Source organism: Anopheles coustani, chromosome 3 (assembly GCF_943734705.1).
Source record: "Anopheles coustani chromosome 3, idAnoCousDA_361_x.2, whole genome shotgun sequence".
In the NCBI taxonomy this organism is placed as follows: domain Eukaryota; kingdom Metazoa; phylum Arthropoda; class Insecta; order Diptera; family Culicidae; genus Anopheles; species Anopheles coustani.
The window spans coordinates 74,885,882-74,906,725 of NC_071288.1; positions in this window are offsets into that span (position 1 = coordinate 74,885,882).

Below are 20,844 nucleotides of genomic sequence, written 5' to 3' on the forward strand. Positions count from 1 at the left end.
AACTGACTCATACTTTGAGAAGGTATGTTCTCAATTTTGTCCCCGTATGGAGGAGGCGATCAAGAAAAATGGTATACCTCATTATTAATGTAATCATTAAAGGCTTAAAAAACGATTCCTTTACTAAAATTACAATTTGTTTCATTATTTTGTTTGAAAAAAATTATTTAAATCTAAGGTACCGATTTTCGCATTTTTTTATGGGACATACTGTAAATACCGAATTGTTTTTAATAGAAATTTAGCTAAATTTAATGGGACTACTACTAAAATTTAATTTAATGGGACTACTAATACTACTAAATTCTCAAATGGGACTTGTATGACTCTGAAAAAAGTTTATGTGGCAAACTGGCGCTACATTGTAGACCGATGGTTAGCTGTACGACATCGAATGTCCCATGTTACAATGCGTTGTGTGTCGATGTCGTATATGAACACACCCAAGGAAAGGGTTTTATATGATGAACATAATAGAATTACTAGTTTCGTTACTGTTATAATATTTGTTAAAAATTACGTAATTTTTAAAATAGGCTAACGGTGACTCTGTGTAACCTTTATCCGGTGGAATGAAACCTTTTGATTTGAATGCGTAACAATCACTATTGCATGAAGTTTATTAAAGACTGTAACACGTTGCAATTTACGTAATAAACGTGTTGAATCTTTTAAACAAATATAATTGTGAACATGTACAGTCGTAGGCTATAGTAATTACAAAATGTATCCTTTTGGAAGCCTAGTGTATCAATGTTTTTAGTTAAGTTTAACTTGCGTGAGGTGGAGGGAAGTAGATGAAAGCAGGTAACGCTACAATTCTACCACCATTTTGGTACCCAGAACATAGCATGGTACAAACGTGATTGAGAGGCTAGGAATGTTTCCAAAATTTCGGTATTTTTTACAAAGCTTCTGATTTTAGTAGCTCTGTGCAGCTATTAAAACACAATTTATTGACCAATGTTACATGAGAGCAAAATCGAGTTATTAAACTCCTACCATAGATTGAAGATTGAGTTCAAGGGTATTTTAAATGGAACAGAATCGCCGAAATGATTTAAAAATATTGGTGTTTACCCAACCGTAGATATAAAAAATCAAACACCAAAAAGATCGCTCACCTGCCTGTTTAAATTGTTGCGCGAAAATGTGTTGTATCGGTTTTGATAACCAAGATGTGATCTTCTGCTTACTTAACTCAGATGTAAACACCGGGTGATGTACGATAAAAAAAAATTGATTGTTGGATGCTCTGGCGCGGCTTGGTTGATCGCAACAGTTCTGTGAGAACAGGGGTAAAAAGGAATCGTTACAAAAGGACGAAAAAGTAGACAATTCTATGTTTATGTACTTCTACATTATAGCTGTGCATATGTTGTATGCATGATATGACATGATCATGATCAATATGAGATATTTCTTAAGAAACTTGCTACTTCAACCATATGTATATTGTTCTATTCAATCTGTGCAGATCTTTGACGTCTACAGATTTCCTTTGTTCTCTCGTACCCATCGTCTGTCAAACATCCCTCCAGATATCCCGAATATCTCGAGGGATGTTGGAAATAGCTAAGGAAAGGCTGTAGACGTCAAACATCTGTGCAGATTAATATGTAACGTCTACGGTTTGCTACAAACGTTCAACCGGACTACCCGGGTAGTCCTTACATTTTGTATGGAAGATTCCGTTTTCCTGTACTTCAGACTAATTATCTTTTTATCGAGTTGTCGGATCGATTTTAAATTTTCAGGGAAGATACTTGAGGTTGTTTCCCAATATATTGTATAACTTTAATAATTTTAAAAATTCATTAAGTATGTTAATTTGGGGTTCCAAAAAATTTTACCCTTCACATCTAGATTCATCTATCTTTCTGTGTATTTCATACACTTTACAACTACTTGAAATGTTGTAGAAAGTTACATAAAATATTGTAAATATTAATAAACTTTTAGTCGCTTCATGCTATCTTCATGCTTCAACTGAGAACAGAGTTTTATCCGTTATTTTATTCTTTTTTCGTCGGAAATGCTGTTCCTAGTAATTCTTCTATGTGTCTGTTCGGTTTTATCTATACTTAGAATTGAGTTTTTCCATAGCTCTCACTTTTACTTAGCTTTTGTTGTACCTCGAATCACACACATAGTCGAGTAGAATCGGATAATAAACGTCTTTGCGGCGCACTTGTTCTGAACAAAATTATGTGTAGCATACTTGTATTTAATATTAGATTAAGATTTTAAGACCTCAACGTAAGGCATAAATGTGAATATAGAATTCGTGTTTCCGAATGAAACAATCCTATTTGAACATTTAACATTTCGAAAACATTCTTAGAAAAAATTTTTTTTGAAAATTTCAAGCTATTTAGTTTCAATGATCAAAGAAATGTATACTGAAATACAGAAAATGCAAACCATTATCTAAAATGTTGGAGCTACACAGGTTTGGGTGATAGATGTGAAGGGTGAAATTTTTTGGAACCTCAAACTAACATACTTGATGAAATTTTAAAATTAAAAAAGTTATACAATATTTTTGGAAACACCCTCATGTATCTTCATTGAAAAAGTCAAAATGATCTGACGTTTAGATAAAAAGTTATTTAGTCTGAAGTACAGGAAAACGGAGTCTCCTGGAGTTAGTCTACACGAAGCGCAAAGTAACCTTTGCAAACGGCAAAATGCTGTGAGTTAGCGGTAAAATGCTGTCAGTTGGTCAGTCAACTGTCAAAGTAAGCGAAAATCTGTTCGGTCGGCGAGTGAAAAATACATTTGCAAACATTTGCGCACCTGGTATAGAGTGCCGATGGATCGAAAATAGTTGTTTGTGATGATGTACAGTGGTTGTTGATAAGATTTCGGTGTACACAATACCTCTGTGCTGTTTTTTTACAATTAAACAATCAAATCAACAGTGAACGCGCTTACATCTGCATCGGCGCACGAATGTTAACGTCTACACGAAGCGAAAAAAAAGTGACAGAAATTATATTTTCGCCTGTATTTTCAGTTTTGCGCCTCGTGTAAACTAAGCATCCCATACAAAATGTATGGACTATCCGGGTAGTACGGTTGAACGTCTACGTAGGTAACTTTGGTTGAACGGGTGACGGTTAATAATATCATGCACTGTTGACCGACTTACAGTGTGCCAATCGGTAAGTGGGACGCTCGAAAAAAAACAAAAACTGACTTTGTCTCTAACGCGTCTGGCGTTGTCTCAAGCCGAAAACTAGGGAATAAACAAAGTAATTGTGGTTATGATACATTGTGAAACTCCAAGAACAATAAACATTTTTTTTGTATGCTTTATGGCGTGACTACATTAAGCGTACCATACCAAAAAATGGTGCGGCCCAGGTGGTAAAAACCGACTTTTCTCTCTTTCTAGCGCACCATCGTCACTGGTAAGCTGTCACTAGACCGTACCAGGTTTTTGGTATGGTAAGCTTAATGTAGTCACGCCATTAAAGCTAGTCTTATGCTTGGTCTACACGAAGCGCAAAGCAACCTTTGCAAACGGTAAAATGCTGTGAGTTAGCGGTAAAATGCTGTCAGTTGGCCAGTCAACTGTCAAAGTAAGCGAAAATCTGTTTTTCGGTCGGCGAGTGAAAAATAGATTTGCGCACCTGGTTTAGAGTGCCGGTGGATGGAAAATAGTTGTTTTTAATAATGTACAGTGGTTGTTGATAAGATTTCGGTGTATACAATACCTCTGTGCTGTTTTTTTTACAATTAAACAATCAAATCAACATTGAATGCGCTTACATCTGCATCGGCTCACGAATAGGAACGTCTACACGAAGCGAAAAAAAGTGACAGAAAAAATGATATTTTCGCCTGGATTTTCAGAGTTTTGCGCATCGTGTAAACTAAGCATTATGCATTTTTGAACAATTTTGCGTTTAATTTTTACACCTCCACCACCGGGTTAAACACCACAATGCAGCCTTCTTAGTTGACACACGTATGCATGCACGAGTGAAAAGCATACGCAAAATTGTTTAAAAATATATAAGAATAACTTTAAAGCATACAAAAATAATAATTGTTATTGTTCTTGGAGTTCTACAATGTATCATAACCACAATTACTTTTTTTATTCGTTGTTTTCGAGTCAACCCAGATTCGTTAGAGACAAATTCAGATGAGTTACTAGGGTTCCACACTACAGCGCGACGTCCCGTTTCAAAAGTAACCCAGTTTCGGTAGAACAATCGCGCAAGCAAAGCGCGACAGAGGTAGGGGAGTACGAGCGCCAAACTCACTCAGGGTGCATAAAATACATAGCCTAACAAATATCATGCATTACTACCTTAAAATGTAATAAAAAAAATTTCGTCGAGTTTCAATTCAATTAAAACAGAGTTTCATAACTGAATTACATTAGTGAAGGCTAGAAAGTACAACTAAAAATCCGATTTTTCGTGGATAATACACTGCGTCCCAAAATGATAGCCTCACCCAGTTTTTTCATTCATATGCTATTTTAAATGATCGCAAGGTAAAATAAATGACAGAAACATATTTCTTAATCTAAAAGAAATGTGTTTCAGTTCTAACTTATCAGAAAAATATATATATTATAACATTTTGATCAAAAATTTTAAAAATGAAATGTCCCATAATGATAGCCTCACTTCAAAAATCATTCAAATTAACAAAGCAACCCAGTTCCTAGCCACGTCATCAGTTTTCAAAAATAATTTTTAAGTTCTCTTTCTTTAGTTTGTAATTTGATTCGAACATTGGAAGCGGAAAACAACGCTAAGAACGAAAAAAAGTCAAATTGATGCTCAACGCTTTAATGGCAAGTCAAATCATGAGATTGGTGTGCTAATAAGTAGATCCACAAACGGCATTACGATTATGATTATGATAATGATTATGTAAAAGATTTCAGTTAATATGGTCTTCAGAAGTCTCCTGGTCGTCTTCAAAATCTTTCCTCGCGTGATAAACGGAGGATTTTTTAAGTTGCTTTCAATTCAACCAAAGGTTGCCGTAGGACAAAAACGATTTGTGGTTGAATGTACACAAAAAGCTGTGTTGCGAGCTTTGAATTCATGTTCTGATATTATAAGAGAGTTTATGAAGAAAGTTTCTGCCCTCAAGCTTCACCAAAAAGTCGCTAGTTTGGAGTTTGCTACAGAACATATGACATGGAAGAACGAGTGGAGAAACGTAAGTTGACACTTTGTAGTCTTGTTCAAAATTTTAAATTAATAATTCATGTTAGCTGGATTATAATGATGAAAAAATGTTCAATCTTGATGGACCGGATACCGGCGAGATTTCGAACGTTACCCACGTTTTTTTCTCCAGTCGCAATTTTGAAGGTGAATCGGTCATGATTTGGGCTGCGTTCAGCGGTCTTAGTAGAAGTGAATTGGCTAATGTACTAACCCGTATGAACAGCGATATGTTTATCGACATCCTGCCCTGGTGCAAAATCATCATGCTTTCTCATTCTGGTGGTATCAATTGTCAATTGGACAGAATGAGAAAGCATGCTGATTTTGCCACCGGGGTGGAGATTCATTTGAAGCCTTATCTAGAAAATCACAACACTTAACAGCTCATTTTTAAGCAAGAAAATACTGCCGTGCACGCAAGCAAGACAACAAAAGCTCACCATGCACGATCGAGTATCGAAACTATGTCTTAGCCAGCCGTTTCCCCAGACCATAATCCAATAGAAATTGTTTGCGGAATGCTAGTTCAAGAGGTTCATGAAGATGGGAGACATTACGAGACCATATAGGAGCTTAAACTTGCTATCCGAACTGCTTGGCGTTCCTTATCAGTAAATACGTTAGAAAAATTATCGAGAGCATACCATCAAGCATTTTCCAAGCAATAAATCGTAATGGAGAACCCACTGATAACTAAATCATGACTTTTTAATCCATTTATGCTATTTTTGTTGATAATTCGATCAAAATCCTAAGTGAGGCTATCATTTTGGGACACCACTGATTTTAGTTTCTTGATACAAAAGGGATTGTTTATTCGTTTTCTTCAACAATATTTATGCAAAGTAGTCATTGTATACTTACAAATATTTGTGTATTTTTTGAAAAAAGTTATATGCTCGGTATTCGCCGTGCACAGAAAAAACTAGGTGAGGCTATCATTTTGGGACGCAGTGTATTGCTCGTTTTGTTTGCGTTAGTGTTTCGGTTTGTTTACGGTTTGTCCAGCTGTCGGTTTGTTTACGTTTCGAATTGACCTTTGACAAGAGCTAGCGCGATGTCGCGTTTTTCGCTGTTTCTACACTAGGCATCATCTAGCGCGATTTGTGCGACACTTTTTTTGTATGGAGTTCGGCCGACTGTCAGGCGACGTCGCGTTTCGTGACGTGACGTCGCGCTGTAGTGTGGACCTCGAGATACACTCCCCGGATGCAGCAATATCACGACGTCATTTTTCCGGAGCGTCAAGGTCTCGTATCCGCGAATGCAATCTTTCGCTCCACTTGCTTCGCCTGCGATTGAAGCGGGTGTATTGACTTGTCGATCCCGATTGACTTTGATGCATTCTTTTGCAGCTTCGACATCCGTCTCGCTCGAAAGCGTCGTTGGACCCAAATGGTCACTTCGATGAGCCGCGCCAACTCCCGATCAACCCTCGTCATTTCCTGGGTGCATGACAACGCTGTAACCAACTTGGTGTTGTTCTGTGGTGACCCGAAAGTGTGTGTCGTGTCGAAAGGGTGTGCGGTTTGAAGCTTCGTGGAATCGTACCTCGTTGGTGCTGTTTCACTCCCCGGTCTGCACGTCGCCGAAAATTCTGTTGGTGTCCTTTGCCAACCAACCACTTTGTTTTGGTTCGGAACCATGGTGCAGCAAATTTGTGTAGAAGTGTTTGGTGCGCGTGTGGTAGTGTTGATGACGTAAAATGTCTGCGGTGGTTGACCCCATGCGAGGTAAATGTTTTTTTCCCCGTCAACTCCCGTGCCGTACTCCTTCGCGTGGCCAAACATCCAAGGTTGATGACCTCTCGTCGGGTCATCTACTGTCATTTCACCTTGTTGAAGTTTTATTGCCAAGTCCGAAACCATTCGCGATACTCCTTTTCGCCCGTCCATTGGTGATCGAGCCCGGCCGACGGGTTATCCGTGCTCGCATTGAACACGGTCGCGTTCTTTAACCGGGTCGCGTAGCGGTGATCTTGTCTCTCAACGAACGTTATGTCAGATCGATCCTGTACTTTCCTGCTTTCGACCTCCGCTTTTCTCGCGTCGGATAATTGGAGCTCCAGCAACGCCAAGTCTAGGACCATTTTCCGTTTCCTTTCTTCTATACGAGCCATTCGACTCCTCTGGTTGCCCGTTCTAGCATCGACGGTCGCGTCGCTTTTCAAATATGTGTCGGAAGATTTGCATTGAACGGAAAACTGCTGCCAGGGCCCCGAGCTCGCTGGAAACGCGTCACACACCGTGACGCTCCCGGCGTTGCCCTCCTGTAGCGGCGTTAATTGTGCAGTCGCGTTGAATGGACCTGGGCCGAACGAAGCATTACGGACGCCATCGCGCCATACCGTTGGACTCGTCGTGGGCGAAACATTGTGACCCCACGCCAAACTGTACGCTTCTTGCATCGGAGTGTCCTGAATCATCTTCACTATCACTTTCGATCGCGATATCGGCGTGCTAAACGCGGAACTATTTTACTAGAAAACTGAACGTTTTCTTTCACAGCGCGCGAGTACTTTTAACGTATAAATCTTACCGCGCGCGGTCAAACTGATTTTTTGGATTGTTAAAGACAGATTTTCTTTGACGGGGCTCTAAGTGGAACGAAAATAAAAAAGAAAGCACCCAGCTTTTCTTACCTACGCGAAAACGTTTTATTTTAACTGCAACAGCCAAAAAATCGTCTGGCTTTTCTAATTTACGTATGACGAAGTAGTAGTAAGTAGTTTTTAGAGAGGCTTTGAGCCGGGTGGCCTCTTTCACCTCTTATACGTATGACGAAGTAGTAGTAGTAAAAATGGTTTAGAGAGGCTTTGAGCCGGGTGGCCTCTTTCACCTCTTACGTATGACGAAGAGGACGAAGGCGCATCCTTCGATCCCTTTTATACATCTACCAAAAAACATCGCCGCCGCGGCTACGTTTCCGTTCGGCCAGCTTCGTTGGACCGAAACATTACAGCGGTTCCAACAATGTTATTTCTGTTATATTCTATGACTGTTTGTTGATGCATGGCAAACATTTTTACTAACTTTATTGCACATTTCTGCTCAAATTTCTTCCTATTGCGGTTTTGTTACCAAATTATGTTATAAAATGTTTGTAACATAGTGTACTGTACAATTTCACTCAAATCGGCTATTGGATTTCAAGCTGGAGACTCAGAAAGACTCATTTGAACATTGAGGCTGGTTTAGAGTAGTAACTTTTGTGATATTCGTAACTAATAGCGTGTATAGTTAACCTGGCGGAACTCTTAATCTTGGAATAGTCAAACTATATTACTTTTGCACTATTTCGATCATTACGCCACTTGGTGGTCGATTTTTAAGCTCTCATTTTGTACATGCTTCGTAGAAATATAGACAAAGAAGACGTGATAAACGAAATTCTTTTATATCAATTCTAAGGACTCTAAAAATGTCCGCATAGCCAGGCAAGTGCTCTTTTTTCAAGTGTCCTACTTACCGAATAGTGTATACGATTAGTGCATTTTATGAATAAATAAAGATTCTAAGCCCACAGCAAATTTAAAAACTTGTCAACTTTACGTTTGATGAACGTTTACGTCGCGCATGATGACATTTCATCAATTTCACCTAACCTTGCATTCGCTAAAATCCTTTGTCCGATACGATAGCATTTCGAATGCCTTTATGTCATTTGACCCCTGACATTTGCAATTACTTGTAATAGACTGGAAGATAGTGCAAATGACGATAATTATATCTTACTAAACTTCATACACATAGCAACCGGAATCTTACAGTTTTGCATTATTTTCACAGTTTTCCATGGGTCTTATTTTATGGAATAACAAGAAATGAATGTACCTCGTTACACAAGCGCCTCAAGAAACTTCAACAACAACGCGTAGGTTTCTCCAATGTTGCCTGCAGGAATTATGCTCACTTCTCCATCAAATCACCTTTCACTTTTTCCTTCTAAATGACTTTGTAAAATGTAAACAAAACGAAACTTTTTAAGGGCAGGGGACATTTTTCTCCTGCTTGTTTCCGTTCTATACTAAACGAGTGTCGAACTGGAAATGCTTCATTTCGATAGGAATGGGTTCCTTAAATCGGGGTCTCGTTATAAATACCTTACGATTGAAAATGGCAACGAAAGATTACCGCGACTGCTATCAAACGTTTTACTTTTTTCTTTCTCCATCTTATCGAAACTGAACACTAGAATACATTGCTTTGGAAACTTGCCCGAATGCTTTTTATGGGTCATTTTGACCTCTATTTGTAAAACGCTATAACTTCACTATTTTTGAAGATTTTTCAAATCCGTAAACTGTTACTTTTTAGCATATTTGTTGAATATCTTTTGGCGTTTTTAATTTTTTAATGTACCTCTTCATCATTCCGCTAGCTCGGTGTAAAGCAAAAACGATCGATTTGAATCGAATTTTAATCCTTTTCAACTTTTATTTTTTCAAAATGTATCATGTGAGGACACAATGATACATTGTGCGCTATGATGCTTATATACAAGACCATTTTTTAAAAAGAATTTAATATTTTTGAGATAGCAAATGACGCCACAAATTGACATTAAATTGTGGAATCGCCTGGACGATAAGGTGTTAGGTTCAGCATTAGGGCTTATTACGATTCTCGAACAACTCTCTCATTACACGGAAACCGCCGACTCGAACGTTAAGCTGCGGATAGACGGATGCAATATTTCAATGCAATGAAATAAAATTTGACATTTCTACCTAAAATGACAGTCATTGCAATATTGCTATGCGTATTTCATTGCAATATTGCAAAGATCCAAACGAGATGGTTAAGCATCGAAATATTGCATTCACTGTCAGTTTTGGTAGCAATGTCAAACTTTATTTCATTGCAGTGAAATATTGCATCCGTCTATCCCCAGCTTTAGAGAAAATTGCATTATAGTCACTTGTTCGAGTCGATGAAAGTTTCCAAGCGCAACTGTCAAAGTGGTGTGAATCGACTGTTGCAGTTTGTAAACAATGAAAAATCTGTGAAGAGTTCGGTGTGTGTTTTTTCTCCAATTTAAAGCGAAAAGATACCTTCGCATTATGAAAACGCTATATTTTACTTCAAATGTATCTTATGTATCGGAATTTACTATGGGAACTGCCATGAGGTTTCTTCGATTGAACTTTTTGGCACTTTCCGTAGCACTAGACTTACGGATAAAAATTTGTCGAATTCGAGTTCCCGTTCGAGAACCGTAATGCAATTTTTCCCAAATTGTTCGACAGATTACTTTGATCGACAAAAAAGTTCTCGAACGGGAGCCGAACGGAAACTCGAAGATTAGGCATATTGCAAATGTGACGTTCGAGTCGGAAATTCTCTAACGTTCGAGTCTCGTAATAGGCCCTATTGGTTTCTGCTGCAGCGTTGAAAACTCGTGTGTAATGCTTAGTCTACACGAGGCGTAAAACTTTAAAAAACAGGTGAAAATATCATTTTTTCTGTCACTTTTTTTTGCTTCGTGTAGACGTTGCTATTCGTGAGCCGATGCAGATGTAAGCGGATTCAATGTTGATTTGATTGCTCAACTGTAAAAAAAACATCACAGAGGTATTGCGTACACCGAAATCTTATCAACAACCACTGTACATCATCACAAACAACTATTTTCGATCCATCGGCACTCTATACCAGGTGTGCAAATTTTTGCAAATCTGTTTTTCACTCGCCGACCGAAAAACAGATTTTCGCTTACATTGACAGTTGACTGCCCACCCGACAGCATTTTACCGGTAACTCACAGCATTTTGCCGTTTGCAAAAGTTGCTTTGCGCTTCGTGTAGACCAAGCATAATGCTTAGTTTCAACTTTTATATCCGGTATACTAACTCCAGTAACGTGGTTCCATTAGACAGTAAGATTGAGCGAAGCGAGCACGTAAGCGAGATACACTGTTCTGATGCTTTTCTGATGCTAAGCTTAGATAGCAATATACGTAGCAGCGAATGCGAATGCGAGATGCACTGTTCTGACACTTTTCTTACGCTTAGATAGCAATATAGCAACGAACGAGCGAAGCGAGCGCGAAAGCGAGATGCACTGCAGCATACCGGTTTTCCCACGTGTTTGCTAAGGATACTAATGATGAAGGGGAAATTTTTGTTGCGCTCTGATCCGCCCTGGTGGCAAAATCAGCATGCTTTCTCATTCTGTCCAATTGACAATACCACCAGAACGAGAAAGCATGATGATTTTGCCACCAGGGCGGTGAACGATTTGATGAGCGAGTTTTTGGTAATACAGTCGGACGTCGATTATCCGGGGCCGGATTAACCGGGGTGCGGATTATCCGGGTGTCTTGCAACTGACAACTGCACAACCGGGTTAAATTGTTTCCATGAATATCAGGTTGGTTCACAACATTTTTTTAGGAATAGTGTCAAATAAAATTTGTCTGATCGAAACTAGCATTAAAAATTACCATAAAAAAATAATTCAAACATGTTTTATGATTAATCAACTAACTGGAACTGGTCAAAAGAGAACTAGCCAAGACTCAAACCAGGTATTATAAACGTATTTTAGTATATGTTCGATTATCCGTGGAATTCGATTATCCGGGGACCTCCCGGTCCCGACACCCCCGGATAATCGACGTTCACCTGTAGATGGTTACATTGATTATCGATGGTAACTTTGTCTGAAAATAAAACAAAGCAAAGCGAAAATCTGCAGACACAGTTTCTTTCAATGTTTGTAATAGAAAAGAAATGAAACGTTTTCGTGATTATGGAAACTATTTTTTCGAACATTGCATTTACTTTTGGGAAAGGTGGTGCTTCAACGTGATGAAAATAACCAACGCAGAATAAAATTAAATTAATAAAAATAAAACTACATCCATAAGGTTGGGCCCTGTAAATTGGCCGTGTTACCGGGTCACGTAAACGGGTCCTGTTATTTATTTATTTTTCAGAAGTGGACCTGTCAACAGGCCGTGTAAATGAGTCATGTAAATGGGCCCTGTAAACGGGCAATTTAACCGGGCCCTGTAAATTAATCGTGTTACCGGGCCATGTACAGGGGCCCTGTAAATGGACAATGTAACCGGGCCCTGTAAGTAGGCCGTGTTACCGGGCCCTGTAAACGGAACCTGTCAACGGGCCGTATTACCGGGCCATGTAAACGGGTCCTGTAAAAGGGCCCTGTACATTAACTGTGTTACCGGGTCCTGTAAACGGGCCCTGTAAATGGGCAATGTAACCGGGCCCTGTAAGTTAGCCGTGTTAACGGGCCCTGTAAACGGAACCTGTCAACGGACCGTGTAACCGGGCCATGTAATCGGGCCCTGTAAACAGACACTGTAACCGGGTCCTGTAACTAGGTCGTGTGACCGGGCCGTTTTACCTAGTTCTTTCAAAATGTATCATGTAAAGGCAGAAAATAAGTGTGCGCTATGTTGTTGATACATTAGGCCACCTTTGAAAAATAATTTCATATTCATATTAACAAATAACGCCACAAATTGATCTTGAAGATGTGGATTTTAACATTTTCCATAGGTAGTTTCCCTTCTGCGCTTTGTTCTGTTATTCCGTACCCGAGCGTTTCGAAGCGTTATGCGCGATGCGTTACTATGAGAATTGGCGTTATTTTCAATCTTTGAGGCCAATTTATGGAGTCATTTGTAATGGCAAAAATATGATTTTATTTTTGAAATGTTGCTCAACATACTAACTTTCTAGTGAACTTTTTTTTGTAGATTTACGTTATAGACTTTGAATGAATAAAAGCTAAAAAAAACGCAATTTCGACCATTTTTGCTATACACCGAGCTAGCGGAATTATGAAGAAATGCATCGATAAACCAAAAACGTCAAAATATAGTCAACAAATATACAAAAAAGTAACAGTTTACGGATTTGAAATTTTTTCAAAAATAGTGAAGTTATAGCGTTTTACAAGTAGGAGTCAAAATGACCCCTAATAAGCATTCTAGGGACAGTCATATTGGTTCTCGGAACAGGTCGAACAGAAAAATCTGAAATTTTTGTTTTGGATATAGCTTCGGATTTTAAGAAAAGCCTTATTTTTATGGAATAGCTCAGCTGTTTTCTAGATATTAAAATCGAAAACTGCGTTGGGGTCAAAATGAAGAATCTGCAAGAAAGTGCAGATTTAGAGTGAGAGATCTGAACAGTATCCGATTTTTGCGATTGGGACATGAGCACTTGTCTTCACCCGATTTTTGCGGTGTTGCGGTGTATTTAGGGTGATGCCGGATTAATTCATGCATGGCTTTACTGTTCGGATGAATGCCGCACAAGTGTATGCAACCATATCTTATCTCAGTCTAAAGAGGCTTAAGATTATATTTTCCATGGCAGGGTAATCAGTATTTGTCAGGTCCCCTTGAGGTTTAGCCGGTCCGAGGTTCAGCCCGGACCTGTAGCCGCGGCTATTAGTTAATCTACTCCATTAGACTTTGTTCATTCTCAGAAGGAGCTAAAGAAAGTTTGTCACGTTTCTTGATTACGTTGAGCAAAAAGGTAAAAACCAAGTATGATGTAACCCCCCCCCCCCCCCCCCCCACCCTCTCACGAAAGTCGAACACTGGTCGATTCTGCTCGATTCTGCTCGATCTTGTACGCAAAGGCTCTCGGGGCTAAAATAGCCGTCATATTGCGCCCAACACGAATCGGTTATATATTTTAAGCCGCCAGTATCAGTCGGTTGACCCATCAGATGGGACTTTGCCCAAGCGCGTGACGAAGCAGCTTACGGAAAAGCTTTACAGTTTTTTCAGTCATACAATTGCTAGTTTCAACCGGTAATTGATCCATCCAAACGCTGCGGAGATTCATACAACTGCTCAGTTGCGGCTTACAAGCATATAGTGGCGAGATCCAATCGCTGGGGAGATTCATCGAAGCCAATTGTGACGGCTGTCAACCGGTAGCAAACTTGCGGTTGTCTGGCAAACTTACAAGGACGGAACTGTTTACCGCACATTCTAATGTCGGTAAAATCCCAAATGAAGCCCCCCCAGCCAAAATCGCAGTCGTGGCTACACCATTTGCGAACGGATGTACCTTACAGGTATGCAATTGGTGAACAAATGCCGTTGTGTGAACCGTTTGAATTGAATTCTCGTTAAATTAAAGATGTTGATTGTACAGGAAAGGATGTACAACATAAACTCCCTCATGCATTACTTGCATGAGTGTATGAAAATTCGGCTACGCCACCAACCTAGAGGTGCGGTCTGAGGGGGACCCACGGGCCCCCCTTATTTCACAAATTTACAACAAACTCCCTTTTTCGGTAGACCTAGCGCAGTCCGCTCGCTGCGCCCGCTGCGGGCGCGCCGCCGTTTCATACTCATTTTTTCACTCCAAATCATTGGTTTATGCTGTCCATCTTGCCCAGTTCAACCGATTAGTTCAAATCATTACTGCATCTAACGGAAATTCAACGGTTCAAATATTCAAACGGAATTGATGTGCCATCTATTGCATCTTCAATTCCGTTTAAATATTTGAACCGTAGGATTTCCGTTCGAAGCTGTAATGATTTGAACTAATCGGTTGAACTGTGCAAGATGGACATAAACCAATGAGTTGGAGTGAAAAAATGAGTATGAAACGGCGGCGCCTCTGCAGCAAGCGCAGCGAGCGGACTGCGCTAGGTCTACCGAAAAAGGGAGTTTGTTATAAATGTACATCTTTGGTAGGAAAGTGCAGCACGGTTCTCCTTGGTTTAACACTAATAAAAGTAAATAACAGCTATAAACGTAAATAACGTGCCACTACGGTTGAATCGTTGCCAATTTTGACAGCCGGTATATTTCTGCACAAGATCTGAAGATTGGAAATTCGATTGAAATGAAAATTCGGGTTACCAGAGGAGGGTTATCAACAATTTCAGCCCGCTTCACACCGACGAGGGTAGAGAGCTTTTCGACACACTATATTCTGAATCCAGTTCCTCGGCGTAAGTAGGTTTTTGCGTAAGAAGCGAACGTCTCTTCGAGCTGTAGGTTTTAAGATGTAGATCGCAAGCGAGGAACAGGTGTATTGTAAAGAGTATATTTATTTATTTTGCAGTATAGTGGTGTATTTATTAGGTTCGGCTCCTCCTTGGGTGGCAATCGCAGTGGTTTCGAATGTTGAAGCGGAGAAATAATAAAAGATTCGTGAGATGGTTCAGGGTATGAAATATCTGTGTATTTGTTTTTGTTTCGAAATGAAATAATACTATTTTTAAGGGATTTATTGCCATTCTTCCAGTTTTCTACAACTTTAGCGGTGGAAAGAAAAGATCAATAAAGAACATTACAGATTACAGATAAAGCTCATCAAAGGTATATGAAGAGAAAGAGAGATAATAGGAAGAAAAAGAGAGAAAAAGATATTGCGGTATATGCTAACTACCAAAGTTCAAAAAACAATTAAAAGCACACGCAAAACAAATCAAAATTCATATTCATATGCATATTCATATTCATTTATTGATAATTCATCGAACACTCGGATTACATGAATGTTGGTGTGAGATTTAGGCTATTTGCCTGAGACGTTCACGAAAGCTGGCCTGTGTCAAGTTGAAGTCAAATACATCGTAGGCTTCGTTCAATGTTACACACATTGCAGCGTCTCAATGCCCAGTAGCAGGCACCTGGTCTCGTACGTGGGGAAAATATCGCGTCATTTTGCGCTGGATTGCTTTGAGTCGATTCATACATACCTGGGCCGTTGGAGGATACACTACGCTGCAGTACAGTACAGCACTTTAATGCAGATTGGGGCGCGAAATTCTCGCGACATTCGGCCGACGAGCCCGTGCATCCGGTTTCCTTTCGAAATTACGTTCTCCCAATGTACTGTGAAGGTAAGCCAGCTAACCAACAGAACCCCTGGGTCGCAAACGCAGTTCGTTCGCTCGACGGTCACACCATCGATGGAGTATGCGAAATCCAGGGGTATCTGTCTTCTCGTGAAGGAAATAACTAGGCATTTCTCCACACACAGGGAAAGGGTATTTCGGTTGCACCAATCTGCAAAAACCACCGACAGCCTCTTGCAGGCGTTGGCAGTCCTCGGCGTTCCGCACCGTTCGGTGTAATTTCACGTCGTCAGCGAACATCACAAATTCAAACACACGAATATGTTAGAACCAAAATTCCCTTTATTGCCTAAACATTTTTTGAACTAAACTTAATTTCAAACCAGCTTCGTTACCATAACCATCATAATAAATCATAATGATACAAAAAGGCAGGAATCCTAAAAAAATTTCATACAATTTTTTAACTTTAGACAACAATTACGATTATTAATTTGTAAGTTTGGTTTCTTACTAATGGTTTCTTGGATCCAACTAATGGTTTCTTGGATTCTGGTTGTGCAAATGCTTTTAAAAAACTATACATTTTATTTCTCTTGCTTTATCTAAAGTATGGGGTAGTAACTCGTAATTGGAGTAATTTGTTGTTTTTTGACGTAACGATCTTCTTGAACCCATTAAGTGGTTACTAAGCTACTTTCCTACATCGATGCTACAATAGCTTTGGCCAAGTTAAAATGGCGGTTGAATATAGCTAGACGTAATGGCTCTTTGCGTTCAATATCAAGGGCCCAAAGGTAATTTATGGCACTTGCTTTCGTCAACAGGTACATTAAAAATTGTTTGCGTGCCTTACAAGAAATGTCAACTTCAGTAGTATTCCTTTCCATTACACAATAGTGGAAAGAATTTCATAAGTTATACCTATCTGGTTCTCCTATTTGAAACCTTTTTTCATCTATAAGATGTTGTGCGACCAAATAAAGCTTGTGCTGGATTACAAAGTGTAACAATGTCATCCCTTCGTCTAATCCGTCCAGACTGTTTGCGTTAGCGATGAAACATTCTATGACGACAGATTGGTAGTGGTCTTTACAATGAAATTCTTTTGTGCTGCGTACTACCGAACGAATAAGTGAACTGTTAATAAGTATTCCAGTATGTTCTATACAACATTCTATTGCTTGTCTATGACCGCTTGCCAATGACGTGCATAGAATATTCAAAAGTCCCTTATCTATTCGTGTTTCCTCCGCTGCCTGCGTATTTTCTTCGATAGGATTGAATAGCTGCAGATCGGCATGCAGCAGGCCATTGGCGTCTTGGTTAGTTTTAACTTGCGTCGTGCTCATTTCAATACCCTTCTGGGCACAGTATGTTTTCAATAAAATTAAGAATATTCGTTTACTATCATTAGAATTGTTACATTCGTTCCAATCAGTAACAGTTTCCAACCACAAGCAAATCTGTTCTTCCAAATTTACGCTATAACCACAATCGAGCAACAGATATTGAATCAGATTACGGGCATTATTTTTCAAGGCTCGTTTTATTACTGTTTCTCCATTTTTATCCCAAGCTTCTTTCAAAAGCTGAGTCCTTTCATGGAGAGTTTCAAAAATGGCGTAAGCATCATCCCTGGCACAGTCTTCTAAATTAAACTTGTCGTGACTGTCATGAAAACTAATAACTCCTGTTAGAATGTTATTCAAATGCTCGTTTACGCACTCTGATTGCTCATTCTTCATCATGACATTAAAAAAATTGGCATAATCACCTAATCTCTTCAACATTTCCTGCCTATCATAAAGACGAAGTACACTAAGTATCACTTGACTATCTAATACTGCATGACAATCAAGCAACATTTTTACAACAGTTTCATCGTATTGTACTAGTGCGTAATCGAGTGCACTCCACCCTAAAACTTTATCTTTTTTGTTCAATTCCGACCATCCACTCATGAATTCAAATAGTTTCGCATCGTTCATCATCTCGCGAAATACGCTTCCAAAATTGCTATACATGTGTCTGATTACCATCAAGTGCAAAGTTGTTCTTCCTCCCGTATCAGTCACATTCAACAGTTCTGGATTATTGTGTAACAAATTCAATACTTTTCCAGAATCATGGTCAAGAACTGCCAAGTGAATTGGTTCATTCCGTTCATTAACGAACATCCTGTCAACATATTCTCGCAATCCCCAATTGTTTTTTTCCCAGAAATCATATGATTTCAAATAAGTTGTTACCTCTTCACGATCCTTATTATCATACAGCCAACGAGCACCAAAGTATTCGGCAAAGGTTCGGTAGATGAAGAACGGTTTGTTTTTGTTGTCAATATGAATAAGACCTATCTTTTCTTTTCCTTCAATAACTTCCTTAATGTATTCATGTGCTTCTGTAGCCGGAAATAATTTCATGCTATACTTGTTATCTATGACAATGTCAAGCGCTAGAATGGAATGCATAGTTTGAGCTACTTTATTCAATTTATCAAGCATTAATTTTACAGCAGGTGTATAAATAGGCATCTCGGCCATTTGGAATTTCTCCGTGAACATTCTCGGAATTTTTTTTTCGATAAACTGTTCTATTAATCGATCCTTTTTTAAAGCGTCCTTAAGCTCATCTATCAATTTATTTCCAAAAGTGCATTTTTCGAACGATAAATGTTCCTCAAGTAAGGGTTTAAGTGTATCCAAAGCCCAACTTACGTACAGTGGGCTTTCAGACAGCTTTTGCAAATAATTTTCTATTAAAATTGATAAACCATCGCATAAACGAATACTACTCTGCTTATCATATTTGGAATATAACTGAAAATTATGTTTCAAGAATTTATGTATTGCTTCTTTTCTATTCTCACTTGTAAATGGCTTCAATTGATAAAACGAAACATCATTAAACTTATATTTAAAATCTTCGTAGAAGTTATGTGGCCGACTAGTAAGATACATCTTTTTGACTCCACTCAAATTTACAATACGCGAGAGTAGAATCAGAACAATATTTCGGTAATGGGGAAGTATTTCATCAAAGCCGTCAAAAAGTAGCACAAGGTATTTCCGTTTAAACTTTTCTTTGAACAGTCGTAAAATTATCAGCTGCATTGATGACATTCCAGCATTTTGTAACATTTCTTCGTTAAGTTTAATTTCACCATTATCATCAAAATATAAATGATCGGAACATTGTTTCGCTTGTTGCCGAAGCTCCTTGATTTTATACAATCTTGTTTTGTCCAAAGATAAATGAATCATTCTGTACAGCATTCTCAATGCTTCTAAGTTACTTAGCTCTTTTTCTTTTTTATGCAAATTTGAATCAAAATCCTCTGAATACTCAATTGCATTTAAATATAACACCAACCACGATTCGTTTTTCTCTTGCAGATCAATAGCTAACCTCTTTAGATAATATGATTTTCCGCATCCTGCTTCTCCTAGGAAAATGTTCACTTTTTTAATGGAATCTTTAGTTTCTAGAGGATCGTATTGATTTACACTTTGTTGGTTCTTATTATTCTGCTCCTCTTCTTTTGCTTTTTCACTATTCGGAACATTAAAGCATGTCAGACATGTTGTATAGAATGTTAGCCATGTCCAGTCTGTCTCAATATTTTCTAAATGTTTTATCATTTTATAATTGGGTTCATTTGGATTGGTCTCAGACAGTTTTTCCAATTGTCGTTGAACGTACTGGGTTTTAATATACTTGTGACTGTTTGAAAACCATTGATTTTCATCCTTTATTTTTTGCAAGTCTAACAGAACCTGTACATCATCTTGCAACATCATCTCATATACAGATGTTCCGAAAAGTTTCAAAAAGTCTACAGATTCCAGATATTTTTCAATTGAAGCTCTCGTAAAGTTTTGCACCGTGCAATATAAATTAATTGGTGTATCTTTATTTGGTGCAATATAACTTGATTGGTGTCTTAAAATGAGCAGTATTTTTGGGGCATCTTTATTTTGAGTAATGGATCCAAGATATGTTTCATACCAATCAGAAGTACTATTTTTGCCAAAAATTACTAGAATAACTGGAAAATTTAAGGAATTCAAACATTCAGAAGTTTTTTCTTTTTGGAATTCTTTTACATCAATGAAAATAATTTCCTTCGAGTTTTTACAAGCATTCTTCTCTTCTTCAATAAACGTTTGAATAGTCTGTAAAACAATATTTGCACTGAAGTCGATATTGTAGGGTGTTAAAATGGTTTTTGGTTCGATGGTTTCGTTTGGTAGGGTGTCCAGTTGTTTTGTTAGAAACTCGTATAAGGGTTGTATTTTCAGTTGTTCCAATTCCAATTCGAATTCGTATCTGTTGTGATCTTTAATGTACTTTTGACTTTCTATCTCTAGCTGAATGTTTAGCCTATTGCATTCTATTTCATTCATAATATGTTTTACATTTATTTCTGTAAGATGCGGATTATTGGTTTGAATGTTTAGAGAACTCGTCCATTCGTCAATTATTTTGCAAAGATTATCAAACGTAAAATTCAACATTGAAGTACTAAGGTTCGGCCAGATATGAGTGCTGAGATTTTGTTTAATTATTTTGGATACATCATCACAACTTTTAGTGTGGACTAAAACAAACTGTTTGAGAAATGTAGTTTTTTGATCCTCCGTGACAAAATCGTTAGGAAAATCTATCGGAAGCGATTGGGAACCATCCGTGACAGCACCTTTTGAATGTTTGGTGTCTCGTTTGTTTGTTTGCATATTATTCGTTTTTTCATAAGTATGGTTTGAATAATCGCTGTTATTAGCAATTGTGGAATGTTCATTTTTGGTCTGATGTTCGTTTGCGCTGTT